This window comes from Lissotriton helveticus, chromosome 2_1 (genome assembly GCF_964261635.1).
Source record: "Lissotriton helveticus chromosome 2_1, aLisHel1.1, whole genome shotgun sequence".
Lineage (NCBI taxonomy): Eukaryota > Metazoa > Chordata > Amphibia > Caudata > Salamandridae > Lissotriton > Lissotriton helveticus.
In genome coordinates, this window is record NC_136059.1 from 1950241629 (window position 1) to 1950258226 (window position 16598).

General features: G+C 45.1%; 1 protein-coding gene across 1 annotated transcript in view; it reads left to right on the plus strand.

The window, feature by feature from the left end:
- The first annotated feature begins 10714 nt into the window (after nucleotides 1-10714).
- Nucleotides 10715-16598, plus strand: part of MMAA (metabolism of cobalamin associated A) — a 196121-nt gene continuing 190237 nt past the window's right edge. The window contains exon 1 of the mRNA XM_078676887.1: nucleotides 10715-10841. The gene's annotated coding sequence lies outside the window, so the exon portion shown is untranslated. The remainder of the gene's footprint in view (nucleotides 10842-16598) is intronic.

The window sequence follows — 16598 nt, forward strand, 5'->3', positions numbered from 1 at the left end:
AAATTCCATTTACATGGTGATTTGTGTGCATGGCACCCCGAACATTTACTAGAAGGTCTATTTTGTACTCACAGCAATGCACACCTTTGTAAAACCCTCTCGCTCTCTTACATTATTTATTCACCGAGCATGCTGTAGTGCATGAAAGAAATGTACGTTGTACCATTTATATGGGCTGCATCATTATACATTTTACTTAGTGTGCCTCCATCGCCATCTGTACACCCTGCACCGACTGTGTGCTTTGCACACACTGTATACTTTGTTACTGCACGGGGTGATCACTGTGTCCAGTACGCACAATGCAAATACTCTACACACTGCAGCCAGCCACTTGATTTGTACACCACACCACAAGCATGTTATGCACTTCATGCAGTGCACCCACTGAAAATGCTGTATACATTGCACATACTGTACTTTTTCACACTGTTGACAGTCACTCTACCCGGCAATACACTAAAAGCAGTTCACGATCACTACTGTGGACATCTTGCACATTGTTCACACGTACTTGTACACTCAGCTTACATACTTTAAATACAGTGCACCCTGCAAACAAAATGCACACTTTCTTTGGATGACTTTGAACACTACACTCAACATCATTACTCCTTGGTAAAATATAATGTAATTGAGAACGCCAATACATCTTGGATTGCAGAGACCAATTGGCTTTGACAAAGCTTGTTTGTGTATGTGAGGAACCCTTACACTCCTGCTGCTGGAAATACGCCTGTTGTGAGGGTACTGTGTGTTCACCTGTAATGTGTGTCTGTGTGTGAACAATACACCCTAATGCAGCTCATGATGAAACTGTGTGTATGTGTCTGCGAGAAAAGGTTGCACTGTTGATGCCAATGTAGTACTGGTACCTGTTCTGTACATCTTAATGAAAATTGAGAAACACTTTTAACAGTGCACAAGCCAAAATTGTTGTGATTGCTGCAGCCATTTAATATTGCTGTTTCCTGAGGAAGATGAGAGGGCAGAGACCTGGGGACAGTGCTTGGCTGTGACAGTGTACAACATCATAGACCTGAAGCAGCACCCTGGAACTGTAGATGGCGCCAGTGCCACCTAGAGATCTCTACCTTTCTCTCACATTGATTGCCAGTACCCAGGGTGAACCAAGGCATTGCCCGAGACTCGTCAAATTCCAATGCCTGTTGAACTGTTCCTGATTTTTATTGCAGTTAAATCAAGCATTGGTAAATCCAACAGGTCTGACTTTATAGGCCTAACGAATGTGGCATTAGCACATTAAACAAACGAGAGAGAGGGCCAGCAGAGAAGATTAGTGTCATAAAGAAGTCTCATGCAGTTCAGTGCAAGCACTCAAATGAAGGAGGAAAGATGAACTCAAACAGCCAAGAGTATTAGGTGACAGATGAATACACCCTTGTGTGGAGCCATGACATGATTGACAAATCTTCCGCCGGTGGCTGCACAAGACTAGTTGAATAAGGAAAATGATTGAAAAGGGTGAACCAAAGTCTATGTACGTTTTTAAAAATATATATATTTTATTAATTTTACAAAACCCACCAAAGACATTGACATGTTCTTGCACAGTAATGACATTCCCAAGAAGTACAATAATAAGCAGCCCCTTTCCTCATCATCATGTAAAAAAAAAAAACATTTGTGTACAATACTAAGCGTGCCAGCCCTGTTACTCTACCATGTGTTCTACCCTTCCCACGCTGTGTGTGGTGGAGGCCGAACTGTAAGGGTCCCCTACCCCGGTGGGTGTGCTCTGTCGGTTGGGGGGGGGGGGGACGTTGCGCCTCAGTGTCTAAGTCCGGAAGTCTATGTAAATTTTAGCATTGGGCTTGTTTGGTAGCTGTGATGCCAAAACCAGAAATATACAACTTTTATGGTCTTCCCCCACACAAAACAAAATCACCCCAATACTAGCACAGACAAAATTCTGGCTTCTACACAAGATCTATTGGACACCAGCTCGCCTGGCGACTTTAGGGCTCAGAGAAAACGACCGTTGCTGGAACTGTGACAAGGGGAGGGGCGACCTAGCACACATTATATACCAATGTCCCAAGGTCAGAAAATTCTGGGATAAGGTCTCCTTCAGAAATAAAACACTAGGATGCACACTCAAACCAGAATTCGCCTCCCCTCACAACCGCTTTCCTAACTACAGAGCTAGACTCTCAACAAGACAGTGACCTAGTGGACCTGCTACTGACAGCGGCGGTAAAAATAGTCCTCACCAAATGAAAAGATACCTCTAAGGCAACCTTCAAGGGCTGGCTTAACTGGGTGACATACCTGAGGGGGGGGCGGGGGGCGACACAATCGCCCTCCAACACACACCGTGGAAACAACCACACAGGGGCATGTGGGAGGCCCTGGACAAATTCCTGGACTCATACAACCCGCCTTAAACCCACCAAAACATAGCATCCAGCTAGAGCACAGCACAATCCCATCCAGGGGCCAAATCAGTAACAAGAAATATCAAACTTCTTGTATTCCTCTTCTCCCTTTTTTCCTTTTCTCTTCTTTCACACCTTCCCCTACCCACTAAGGGGGCAATTGGATAAGGGGGTCAGCCTAGCACGGACAAACTGTAATGTAGCACCACCAAACCAGCAAACCTTGGCTGGGAACCCTGTAACAAGTTTGCTAAGATGAATCTGTGTTTTATGTGTTATGTGTATGTAAAAATAATAAAAACATGTTGAAATTAAAAAAAATACACATTTCACATGTGCGCTTCAGGCAACTTTGAACGCATCGCAAACACGCATTTGACGACTGAAAAGCTGATTTTGCAATATTGTTCCATTCATATTTTTAAACTTTCAACATAGAAATGTTGATAAAGCTTAATTTTCCTTTTGAATCATCAAAACATTTCGATCTGGTTTAAAACTAAAATACATCTATACTGTTTGACTGACGTAGTTTACAAATTCTTTCAGATTATAGGAAGAGTTTTGAAGGCAGTTTGTTAGCAGGTACAGGCAGCAAACCACTTTATGTACTCAATACACATATTATGGACAAAGAACAAGCGGCCCTTAACAACCTTACCGTTTAAACAAACAAGTTAGCTAGGTAATATTTTCCTTAAGAACCAGGATGACTATTGTTCTGAGGCATTGACACAATTATAGCAAGTTACAGGACACGATTCTTCAGGCAGGCCACTTGTACAGCGATGCATGTGAATGCACGTATACTCTGTTAACCACGTCATCACAACTACAATGTTGTGTCTTGTGTGCCTGTGTGGGGGGATGCAGTGAGTGTGGTGCGGGCATTTATAGCGTGAATAACTGCATCCCGAACCATTTCTAACACCGGTTAAGGTGGGAGATGACCAAGAGCCACGTTCGAAAAGGCACTTGTGCAGAAACGTGTTTAGCAGTTTCCACAGGCAGACTGATGGGGCCCTTGAACACGTATGGGTGGCAAACTCCCATCTGTGCATGAAACGGGATCAAAGACCGGGTGTAAATTTGTGCCAGACGCAAGTGTTCTCATTTCCCACACATTAAAATGAGGAAAAACATGCAATATATGCATCTGTGAGTCGAGTACAAATTGTACACAAGTTAATTACCACACCCCACAATAACTAGTCCTCGGGTTTGTAATAGGGCCCACAGACTGCAGCTGCAGTACAATGTGTATGTCTATCGCCCACAAACTAGGTGAGAAAGTATATAGTTTCGCAAGTAGGACGAGAGCTAAATGCTAACTACGACCTTCCAAGGGCTATGCATGGACTGTGCAGCAGAAAAGTGCAGCATACTGTCCATCCGAGCATCAAAATGCTTACTTCACATTACATGCACCAATAAAACTCGAAAGGAAAAAAATGCATATTGTGATACTTATGTAAGGTATAAAACTTGGATAACAAACTCAGTTTGACTGGCTAAATCAGTTGACCTCCTCATGCTTTATCCTTTTGAGATCCCTAACAAAAGTAATTCCTTTACACTTGAATTCATGTCATAAAACATTAATCCAAGTCCTTGATTCTGCACCACCACCTAACATTGCTACATCTATCCCACCCCTTACGATGGCTACAAGATTGCCAGGCAAAACAGGCTTCACAATTCCAGAGGCAGAATAGCCATCATTCACAATAAGACCATCAGCTGCAACACATCCACTTACATATCATCCTTCCACATGGAATATATGTTGTTACACAACAGATTTAGAAAAGGTGTGCAGTTCCTGTGAGGATGTGGGGGGAAGACAGGTCTTCTTTTGTGATGCCCTCACACACCCCAAGAGGTGTCATGCTTCATCATTGGGTGGTTGCCCCTCATCAGGCCGGCGCTGCAATGCCTGACGGGCTCCCGAAACCAGGGCTCTGGCCATCCCCGTCAGTCCTTTGATTTTGTTCTAGGGGTCCACTGAACTCCCCAGTACCTGTCAACTAGGGAATTCCTACCGCCCCTGGTAATTTATGCCAAAATTGTGAATACCAGGCGGTAGTGCACGGATTTCACTAGTATCACTTTTCTTTATCCGTCCTGACAAAGTGCCAATTGACCTGCTAGGGGCAAGTCCAGTCATGAAACATGTTGACCATCCACACATAGATTGCCCCCAGGAACATCATCTTCCACACAGGGGCACACACTTGGTTTTTAATTAGGCCAGCGCTACCTAGTTTATTAACATTTGATTCAAGAGGACACCTCCTGGACCCTATTTTCGAAAACTTTGCAACACCTGAGTCCATGAGCCGACATCAGACCTCTGGACAGACCATGCCCTTGTCAAGTTCAGCATTCCGGTCCTGGTCAAGTGCACATGTACCACTGCCAGACCACCCCACCAAACTGAACAGCATCACTGGCAAAGACTGGAACACTGCTCTCAACACCTAACGACCCGAATACAGCAACAGTTTCCCCAAAGCAATCAAGATTTATAACAATTGGATCATCTCCTGAGCCAAACCCCTGGCCTCCCCTCAAATACAGCAATGCAGCAAGATCTAGACCCGAGGCCAGTTGGTACATGAAGGAGCACAAACTGATGAAACCCCAAAGCTAACAATTGCCATGCAAATGGAGAATGAGCCAGGAAAATGCAGACAGGAGCATGTTCAAATCTACACTAAGACACTGCCACCAAATGATTTGGATCACTCGATGCGCCACTCTGGCAAGCCACATTGATGCCAGCAACAAGAAAATCAAAGAAATATTCACCATTGTGAAAGATGCCACCCCACTATCAGCTGCCTTTAACTCAATCACCCCCTTGCAGGACCTCTGCAACAATCTCCCTCAATTCTTAAGCAATAAAATCATTGCCATTTACAGCAACTTCAGCCGCATTCAGACCGGACAGACATCGCTGAACGCCTCCTGATCTTATCCAAAGAACCAATGCTAAGCATATGGCCCATTATCACCCAAGAAGAAACCACCAGCACCATGAAGTCCATTCACTAAGGGACCCCATCGGACCCCCACCATGCCTACTCTAGAGAACTGCAAGCCATCAGCACCATTCTCACAAGCATTCTGAATGCCTCCAACTCTTTTGCAACATTCCCAGATGCTTGAAAACTCTCAGCTGTTCTCACATTGCTGAAGAAACCCTCTGCGAACCCTTCAACACTCACAAACTATAGACCAATCTCCCTGCAACCATTCCCATCCAAGGTCTTAAAGAAAATCATCACAAGACTCTGTACCAAATACCTCAACAACTACCAACTCCTTGAAATCCCTTAGTCTTGTTTCAGACCCAACCACAGCACTGAAACTGCCCTAAATGTCACCATGGATGACATCCGCGTGACTCTAGAGGGAGAAGACATAGCGGCTTCATCCTCCTTGACCTCTTAGCAGCATTTGACAGTCTCCCACCCCATCCTCATCCAACACCTACACAACAATGGAGACCATGGATACGCATTGAGTTGGATCTGCTCCTTCTTAACTTGAAGGACCCAGTCAGTCAGCCTGGCACCATACATCTCATACGCCTGCGACCCCATCTGAAAAGTTTCCTAAGGATCCTCCATGAAGCCAACCCTCTTCAACACAATCATGATGCCTCCAGACAGAATTATCTACTCTCACATTGTTAACTTCATTTACTACACTGAGAACACGCAACTCATTCTCTCCCTCATGGACAAGACACCCAGTACTGGGATCAAGTTAAATGCCTGCATGATTTAAATCGCCCACTGGATGAAAACCAACTGTCTAAAGATGAACACCGACAAGACTGAAATTCTGATCTTTGGGAAGAGTACATCACGATGGGACTCTACATGATGGCCAACAAAGCTAGGGCCGACAATCACCCCCACCACCCATGCCAAGAACCTTTGGTTCATCATCGACAGCAAACCCGACAGACTGCCCAACTCAATGCCGTCACCGCCTCATGCTTCCAGACCCTGAAGATGCTGAGCAATATTTTCAAATGGCTACAGATCAGCATTAGGAAAACCATCATGCACACCCTGGTCACAAGGGACTATAGGAACAACCTCCATGCAGGGATCAACAAAAAACTCACCAAAAGGCTGCAGACCATTCAGAATTGGGCGTCTGGAATCACTATCAACCTATAACACTACTCCTGAAGGAGCTACACTGGTTCCCCATTCACAAAACAAGCTCAATTCAAATTCCTCACCCACACGTTCAAGGCACTGCCTAACTATGGCTTTTCAATGGGATTCCTCTTTAAGCAAGTAGGCGTGGCACCGGAGGTTGCAGGAGGGAGAACAACGACAGTAGATGTAAGTATTATTGTAGGTGGTCATAGGTGCACCATCGGTTCAACTCACCAAGGCCCAGAGGTTTCAGGTGCAGGGGTGCCTTTTAACGTTGGAGACTTCTTCCTGGAGCCGGTTGCAGGGAGCCTCTGGATTCACACTGCAAGTACTGCCGTGGAGATCAGAAGAGGTCAGCCAACACTGCACACAAGGTCAGGATCACTGGGGAGACTTCACTGCACAGGTGAGCCACTCAGACTCGGGCCATGGGCGTCAGGTGCAAAGTAGACAGGGATTGTAGTTCCCGCTGGATTCAGAGCCCTTGGAGGTTTCTTCAGGTCAGGCCCGCTGTCCACGGGTGGTGTGAGTCTTTTCCAAAGGCAGCAGTCCACCCAGTGGTTTCAGAAGTCACTGGCTGCAAGACAGGTCACAGAAGCTGGAGACTAACTGGTAAGGCTAAGGCAGTCACCGTTTTCAGTCTTCTCTGCAGGGTCTTCTTGCTTCTTAGGTCATCGCAGATCTCGTTTCTAAGTCTGGGGGAGCCACTAAAGTACTAGATTTAGGGGTTTTAGCAGAGTAGGAGGTAGGACCAATGGGCACCTTACCTGGGGTGACTACATCCCACCATCTTGTGGGAGGGGGCATAGACCTAGACCTAATTGGAGGGTCTCCCCATCCTCAAGATGGCAGAGACAGAAAGAGGTGCTTCACCTCGCCCCCACCTCTACTATAGGGGTAGAGTTGGCAAAGGTAGGCACACCTCCTGTTCTCCTGAGTCATCCTGCCCAAAGTGGGGGTGTAAACCAGGTGCTGCCATCTGCTGCTAGCAGTTGAGGCTGGGGGTTGCATTACAAAGGCGGTAAGCCTTTGAATCTTTCCTCTTCAAGCACTGCCGGTTTTCAAGGGGCACCTCTGAGGTGCTCTCTGGGTATATGGTACAATAGGTCACATACTGACATCACTGTGGATTTATTGAGGAGTAGTTTGGTACCAAACAGTACTGTTTTGAGTGAAACCAATGTGGTGCTGTGGAACTTGAGTTGTCGAGTTTCCAGCTCAGGTACTCTCTATGGCTTCGCTGGCACTTACAATATTAAGGAAGGGACCCCAATATTATAGAGGCATATCTGCTCAAGCAAATATGCCCTCACATGTGGCATAGTGCACCCTGCCTTAGGGCGATGAGGCCTTCTAGAGGAGTTACTTACCTATACCTCCAAGTAGTGCTGGCTGGCATGGCACCGTAGGGTGCCATGTCGACTTGCCTTTTCTCCCTCACAGGAGCATGCAAGCTGCAAGGGCAGAGGCATGGTCCTGGTGAGGTTGGGTCCCAGGGGAACCTCACCAGCTCCCAGGCCCTAGGTACCCAGCGAATTACAGGGGGTAGAAGTACCAACTGAGGATATGTTTTTAGGGAAGAAGCACTGGTACCGAGGACTTGGATGGCAGGGGCCATGTGCACTAGAATTAAAACCACATCAAAACCAGGCAAAAAGTGGGGGCTAACCATACAGAAAGAGGAACTTTCTCACAAATGTTGTGTGCAATAATTGACTGAAAAGTCCAATTATTACTAAAGCGAAATCAATAATAGCTGAATTAAATCGACTTGAAGAAAGTTTATAGTTTGTAGCTGTTACTACTTTTTTTCAACTGTCAAAACACCATTCCATTACTTATAATCACTTACCAAACTTTCTATTCCAAAATGTAATGTATGGGCAAGGAGTTACACAGGGTAGAACAGGGTTCTGCAATTATTGTTTTTCACTCAGACCAAATTGCCCTTTTATTATACAAATTCCAAAGAGAAGAGGGATGAATAATATGCAGTTTACCAGTGTTGGACGTACTCCTTCTGGTGGTCAACATCAAAGCCCCTCACATACATGAGTGCCACACTGAATGTGTATGGTGCCAAGCAGAATGTCACAAGCCTAGGAGCCACTGCTCAATCAAGTGCCTCAGTGCCTCAGTGAGGCCAGGGGGATGGCGGTCAGGCAAATGGATTGGCAGTAAGGTGGGTGTAGAGGAAGCAAAGCATATACATCTAGTGGCCGAATTGAAGAATGTGAAACTAGAAAACCTGGGATTATTCCCGGCTTCCTCACTTTACCAAATTGTGGGAATCTAGGCAATTATTTCCTTTCACTTTCCCTCCTTTCTCTTCATTATCACATATAAGAGGACCTCGAAATACATGGCTTCATGATGTGTGCTGTACAAAACCTTCTGTGCTTGATTTAATGAGCTATAGTGTTGTTCATCTGTAATAGGAATCCAGGCAACCCAAAGAGTGCATATAACAACAGATTTGCCTCTTTAGTTAACTATTGGCATTGCTGTCAAGGTAGGGGAAAGAAATAATGTTTCTAAATCCATATTTGAAACCTATCACTTTTAACTTAATACTTCTAAATACACTGGTAAGGTAATGCTTTATTGTACAGTTAATTAAAACCATTACAAACTATCGTCAATTAAAACAGTTTCATGTTTCGAAGCAGCCGTGACAAATTACGATAATACTATGGTAAACTGTGAATAAAAAACTGCTATTAAAACAATAAAGCTAAGACTATTAAAATGTAGGTAGAGTATAAGATTGTAAAAGATACACAATTGATGGACGGAATGCAGAAAAAATCAAAACATTCACCCCCAGTCAAGAGATCTGGGTTCAATCCATCATTCTTTTGCTCACCATGCCACCCCAGTTTAGACCTGGCCATATGCAAATCAGTCTTGACCCTGTGCCTCATTGGAACAGTCCAGCCCGAAATGCCAAGCCAGGTCCTCCCTGGACCGGAAACAAGCATCCTATGACCAGTTTTGGGGTTTCACCCCTGTTCAGCCAGGATAGCTTGATTCCAGTGGCACAGTGAGCCCAGGACCCAAGTCTGGGCATACCTGGCGCCCTCAGGGCGAGAAAGGAAAAGACAAACAATTGATGGACGGAATGCAGAACAAATTAAAACATTCACCCCCAGTCAAGAGATCTGGGTTAAATCCATCATTCTTTTGCTCACCATGCCACCCCAGTTTAGACCTGGCCATATGAAAATCAGTCTTTGACCCTGTGCCTCATGGGAACAGTCCAGCCCGAACTGCCAAGCCAGGTCCACCCTGGACCGGAAACAAGCATCCTAAGACCGGGTATAAGATTGGCCTAAGCACTGACTCAATTCTGTTCTGCCAATAAAAACTTTGCGGGTGTGGCCCTCTTCCTAAGTTGGGTTAACTTGCATTGTTTTCATGGGGGTAGGAGGAATGTCATGTTCCAAAACTATCGTTTTCAACTAATAACTCTCAATTTAGCGATTTCATCTGACTTCACTGTGAAAAGCTTCCGCGTGTCAAAGGCACACTTTTTTTTTAAAGAGACTATACCGTATCTGATCGTGTATTTGTGCCATGATATACATTCAAAATATTTACAGGGTTGTGCACGGGTTCTAAAAGGCAAACCAGGACCTGCCGGTTAATTTGTTGATCGTCCACCTCTAACCTGACTGATATGTCGGACAGCAGTCAATGTAACAGCAAAATAACAAGGAAACAATGTCACACAACAAGTAGAATATCCAGCGTCAGTGAACGCCTTCTGCGCCTTAGACAACTCCAAACTTTACAACGCTGGATCGTGGCCGCGCAACGTACGGATGTCATGTCCGACCAGAACCACGGGAAAGTTGGCAGTAACCAACAAATACAATTTACTCTGCGCACCGTTGTCCATAACTTATTCCCATCAGGTTCACCTGCTTCCGGGTTTAACCGGTGTTACTTGTGCCGAACTGGGTGGCAACCTTCAACAGTAGGATGGCTCAGACAAACCCACGTGTGGTATCTACAGCCAATCAGCGCTTCGAAATTTTGTGTAGTCCTCTATGATTGGCCGAGCGGTTCTCAATGCTCCAATCCTAGATCAGATTACATATCTGCAGTACCCCGACCACCCCAGACTATTCCCTCATTAGATGTTCAACCATAGAATTTGATTGGTTGTTATGCGGCCCGGAAGTGCCACAATTATAGACGAATGGCATTTCTGGGGTTAGTAGGCGTGGGGTTGCATGATGTTCGAGATTATTTGATGGTAGGTCTGGGGTGATTCTAATTGTGAATGTGCGTAGAGTGGTGGGTGTGTTGTTTAAGGGGTGCTGGAGCTTAACGGCTAGAGCTGCTGACCTTGGAAAGGAAGAACCAAACTCTTAGCCCAACATCCCGTGATTTGGGGCAAATCTCTTAATATCCCTGTGCTTAAAATGCAAAGAAAGTACAATTAAATACTTACCATGTGTAATGTAATCTGGTGCTCATCTAAAGCGCCCTTCTGCCAAATTCACTTTATATAGAACTTAAAAAATATATAGTTTTATATAAAAATGTGAAAACAATATGGTAGCTTTGTTGTCATGCATTGATGGATGGCTGGATGCTATTTGGGACCTAAGCCTTCCTCCCCATCTTGCTTAAGGGGCGTGGAGGATTTTATTTTGTAATCTCTACCAACATTGTTAGAGATTAAAAATACATATTTCAGTGTGGGTCAGACCGCCTGCCACCTTCAGTATGTGAGGTGGAGACTTATGGGCCGAACGCGTCACACCCTTTTCCAAGGTCGAGGGCATTGTCTGTCTCTCTACCTTTCCAAAAGGCAGGGCTCAAGTCGAGGGTACACACAGGTAGACTGCGTCTAACCACTCTTTTCATGGGGTGACGCTGTCTCACCTGCCAAGAAGTTGAGCCACACCGAAATATGTTAAATTTTTCCCGGTGTAATTTTCAGACACCTGGATGCATTCAGCAGTGCCTGCACAGTGTCTGCTTACATTCTGAGCAGCAAATTGCAGGCTGCGACTGGGCTTTGTTATTTAAATTTCCAGCAGGGCCCAAAACAAAGGCTGAAGTTGGGGGACCATCAGGCCTCCTATCAATTGAGCATCCTGGGAACCTCACACCTAGCTGAAAATACAATGGAGGGGAAACAGCTTGTTATTACTTCACAGGTACTTAAGTGGTGGATATTTTTTACTTCATTTTATGCATATAAGATCTGTGCATGGACTGTAAGAATGTCAGATGTAGTGGACTGCCCCAGTATTTACACAAATAGCAATATAAATACCACTATTTTGTTTTAGTCCTTTTATAGCACTACTCATCCCAAGCCAGGTTGTTGAGATGCTTTACATCATAAGTACACATTATACATTGACAATAAATCATGTGTGTGTAAATCAATGTTAGGATGTGTACAAAAGACAGTAAGGGTTACAAGTTGGAGTCACATGTCCTTCATAGCTCACTGTGCTATATTAAAACGATTACAGTTTATGAACTGCAAGTAAAAAAAAAGATCTGTGTGTTAAAAGCAGTGACCCACTCATCCATCTACATAAAATAAAATCTGTCGTATGCGTGTCACATGACATATTAACCCTCTATGGTACTTTGATTCAAAACTGGGACTAGAGAAAACACGGATCCCTCCAGCAACTGCATTAACCTTCGGTGTTATCTTACCAATGTTATTATTCCCTGAGATTTACTGGGTTCACAAAGATCTATGCTACAGGTGCCTTAACCCCATAAGATATTTAAAAAAATGCAGACTTTGTTACCAATTAAGGAGAACAGATGTCCTGCCATATTTCTCCTTGTTGCAAATTTCTTTGTGGCAGTTTTAAAAATAAATGTATAAGTTGCGGCCCAGATGTTGCGCCACATTTTTGGCACGAGTCTGATGCAAAATCTAATTTGTTAAATATTGTAATTTGCTCAAATGTACTCATGATAGACCTGCTAAATATGCGTGTGAGGTCTTAAGACCTGATGTCACTTCTTGTGAGGTAATGGGTTGTGATGCAACTTCCTGTGATGCCATGCTCCCTGATGTCATGTGCCATGATGTCTCTCCATTATTGCCTAACTTGGTTCACCCCCCACACTTCTATTTTCTATTAGGACGTATTCCCTGTCGCTGGGGGTATCTGTTCATTGCTACCCAAGGGTGAGGCTAGAGTCTTTGCTTTGCCCCCTGCCTTTTCCAAGGACAAGTGGGCTATATTTCTTTTTACTACTATCACCTTGCCAAAGAGGGGCAGTAGCGTCTTGTTTCCCCCACCCAACCTGACTATGTGTGTGCTGACAGTCTGTTTGTACTACCTCTCCCTGACCCTCTACCAAGCCTTTGACCAGGACCACGTGGACCATACTTTGTGCTGCGAGACGGCTTTCCCTCTGACCTTTGTACATTTTCAAACAAGCCAGCAGTGCAGCTGTCAGCCATGATTCCACAGGGGTGTGGAATATATTAAAATATCTAATTGTCCATGGGGGAGGTTGCTTCATAAATCTACTTATCCTTTAACAAAATCCACTTGTCTCTTTGGTGCCATGTAGTGTGGCGACAAATTATGGCAGCAATCTCATAATATAAGAGCTCTTGTATAGCCTCTCTGATTATGCCAGGGCTCATACCATGAAAGCCATATAGCTGCACTTAATACAAGCGCATATAACAAGGGTGCACTTTTGAGACTTTCTTTAATAATTGGGCCCCAAATTTGGTCTGGCGTTAACCATGACCTTCCTTTTGTGTTTATTAAAATTCTCTAATATCTTCTCTTAGTTTTGTTCAGTGCCAGTAACTAATACCAAAACAAGTCACGCATTGCCAAAACTAAAAAGCTGACCACCCATTTCAGACCTACTGGCTTTGCCAATTCTTGTTTATTTGTATGTTTCCCATAATCTTATTGAAACTGGTTACACTGATTTCTCAATATGAATATATTTGGGAAATACTAGCATGCATCAACACATTTTACTAAATGATGCTGCAAAGAAACAGTACCTAAAATGTTACAGCAGTTTAGCAAAAACAAATTCCTACTTTAATTTTTTTAAGAACATTTTATATTGAAAACAAATGATCATTAATCATGCTTTCAAGCTTCTGCAAATATTTGCATCTCATTAGAAAGCATTCTGGGGACATTATGCATAGCCTCATATTGCTAAACTTTGAAACCGTGTGTACACATTTTTATACTGGAACCACTGTCAGTAGTGCAGTCAGAACTTACATTTTTTTTAAAAAATTTTGTTTTTATTAAGGTGCATCACATCATGAACAACTACATGCCTTGGGACAACATCACACTTAATCGGCCTCACGGCCTGCAGATCAATTTTCTGAGAAAAGTACACAGCCATCATGCCAACAACCCGATTCGGGCAGGTGGCAGTCGCACTTAGGGGCCACTGTTCAGACGACCATACACTTAGCTTGGTATCTCTGGAGACCTAGTATAAATATGTAACCCACACGTTATGCAGGCGCCCTCTCTCCAAGTTACTCCTATTTCCTTCAGTGTCCCACTCACACCCCGTTTCCCCTCCCCTTGCCACCGCACAAGTCCACAAATAGGAATAGCGCTCTACGGTGTTCATGCAGTCAGCATCTGGGGACCCCCTATATACCATCAGTAGCTACATTAGACCCCACCTCCCTCCCCCGTATACCCTGCTTCCTCTCTCTCCCCCTCCCCCCCAGCAGTGTTGAGCTTATACGTAGTGTATAGTCCCCAACATTTTTTCGGCCGGCTACTAAGCGGGAGCAGCTCGCTATAATTTTCTGACTGCGTACAGCAATAAATCATGTCATGAGACCATTGCCATAATGTCGGAGCTGGGCCCCTCATCCAGCACATCGCAACCCTACGCTTGGCTATCAGGAGCCCCATATCTACCATTCTACAGATTGCTTTGGGTAATTTCTTGGTATACACCAGTAGTGCCATCATTGGGTCAGGCGCCAAGTCTGTCTCTACCACTCTCCCCAGTTCTCTAAATATCTCCACCCAATAGGAATGTGTTCCTGGGCACTGCCATGCTAGATGCAGAAAATCCGCATTCAGTGCACGACATCTCTTGCAAGTCGCCTCTTCTCAGAGGCCATACCTGCCGAGTCGCTCTGGGGTGTAATAGGCCCTATTAATGAACTTGAAGTGTATGAGTCTATGCTTGCCATGTAGCGAGATCTTCCTGGTATTCATACAGCAATAGGTCCACATTGGGTCATCTATTTGTATCTGTAAGTCTCTCTGCCACGCTAATCGAGCCGCCGTATATTTGTTTTCCCTGTGCGCAATGGTGAGTTTGTACAAAGCAGTAATCATTTTGCGTGGGGACTTTGACTTAATCACATGAGACAGCTCAGGCACCTCTGGAGGTTCCTCTAGGTCATCTCCAAGCAGATCTTGCAAGGACCTGCACACCCTGTGGATTTGAAATGTACCCAGCAGCGTATTTCCGCCTACAACCACCTCTACCTGCTCCCAGGTTTTCACCACTCCATCGAGAAAGAGGTCTCCGGCCACCTCCACTGCTAGCTTGCGCAACGCCTGCACCACATCCCTATCCTTACACGGCTCCAGCCATCGCGCCCACTCAAGCGGCATAGCGGGAGAATACAATAATGCTCCAGCCTGCTGTTGCAATAGACAATGCCAGGCATGTTGGTTAGTGTTGATGGAGTCCAGGATGCCAGTTCTGCGATCAACAGTGTTAAAGATTGTGGCAGGCAGTGGGGTTGGTTCCGCAAACAGGCTCTCCATTCGCGATATGGTGTATATGCCTCCCCGTGTATCCAAGCATGAAGGTGAGCCCCCTGCACCACCCTATAGTATAGTTCAAAGTCTGGGGCCACGAGACCAACCATATGATACGGGAGTGTACGAATGTTCCACTGCACCCTTGCCTGCTTACCCGCCCAAGCCAACTTGATCATGGACTGCCGAAGTCTATGAAAGAAGGAGCGCAGAAGAACGGTCGGTATGTTTGTAAATAGAAATAATAGCCTGGGTAGGACCACCATCTTCATAATTGATATGCGCCCCATCAGTGACAGAGAAAGTCAGGACCAAAGCTCAACATAGTCTTCAAGTTCATCAATGGCTGTGCCGTAATTTCCCTAAATACAATCCCTGAATCAGTGTGCAACATAATACCTAAGTATCTAATAGAGTCAGTGGACCATTGCTGCGGGTATTCCATATAAAGTTCCACCGTGGCAGGGCTGAGGGGAAACACCAGTGACTTCGAACACTTAATTTTCAGTCCAGATAGAGCACCGAAGTGAACTACCTTTCTGATATCTGATGACAAATTGGCCTCAGGGTCCCTAACGAACAGCAGCGTATCGTCCGCATAGGTCGACACCACTATCCTATAGGGCTGGAAGCCAATCCCCTCGTTACCATGGTACTCCCGCAACGCGCACGCCAATGGTTCTGCCACCAAGGCGTACAGTAGTGGCGACAGGGGGCAGCCCTGCCTGGTCCCCCTGGATATGGGAAATGAATCAGTAACCAAGTCGCCCAAGCGAACCCGCGCCGTGGGCTTATAATATAAGATTCCTATAAGCTGCAGGAAGACTGGCCGCAGTCCCATTCTAGTCAGCACTTGTCTCATGAACGCCCATTCTACCGAGTCGAAGGCTTTTTCCATATTGAGGAAAACTTTTTTTTTTTTAATTTTATTTTGAAAATTTCGGATGGGTAACAAACAGTAACCCCGGATATATGCACCAAAGCCCCCCTCCCACCCCTCAAGATGTGAATGCATCCTCTTAATGTTCATCAAACTTCCTACTACAGTTCAGGGAATACACAGCCATTTAGCCAACAACCCAAGAAGCAGGGCAGGCGGCACATACATCATTCAGCGCTGCTAACACATTTGATACAGCCAATATCAGTCGGATACTCCATCCCCCATGGCGCCCGCCCACCAGGTCAGCAGCACATTAGGTGCCCTAGGTACAGCACCCGCAATACCTGTCAGA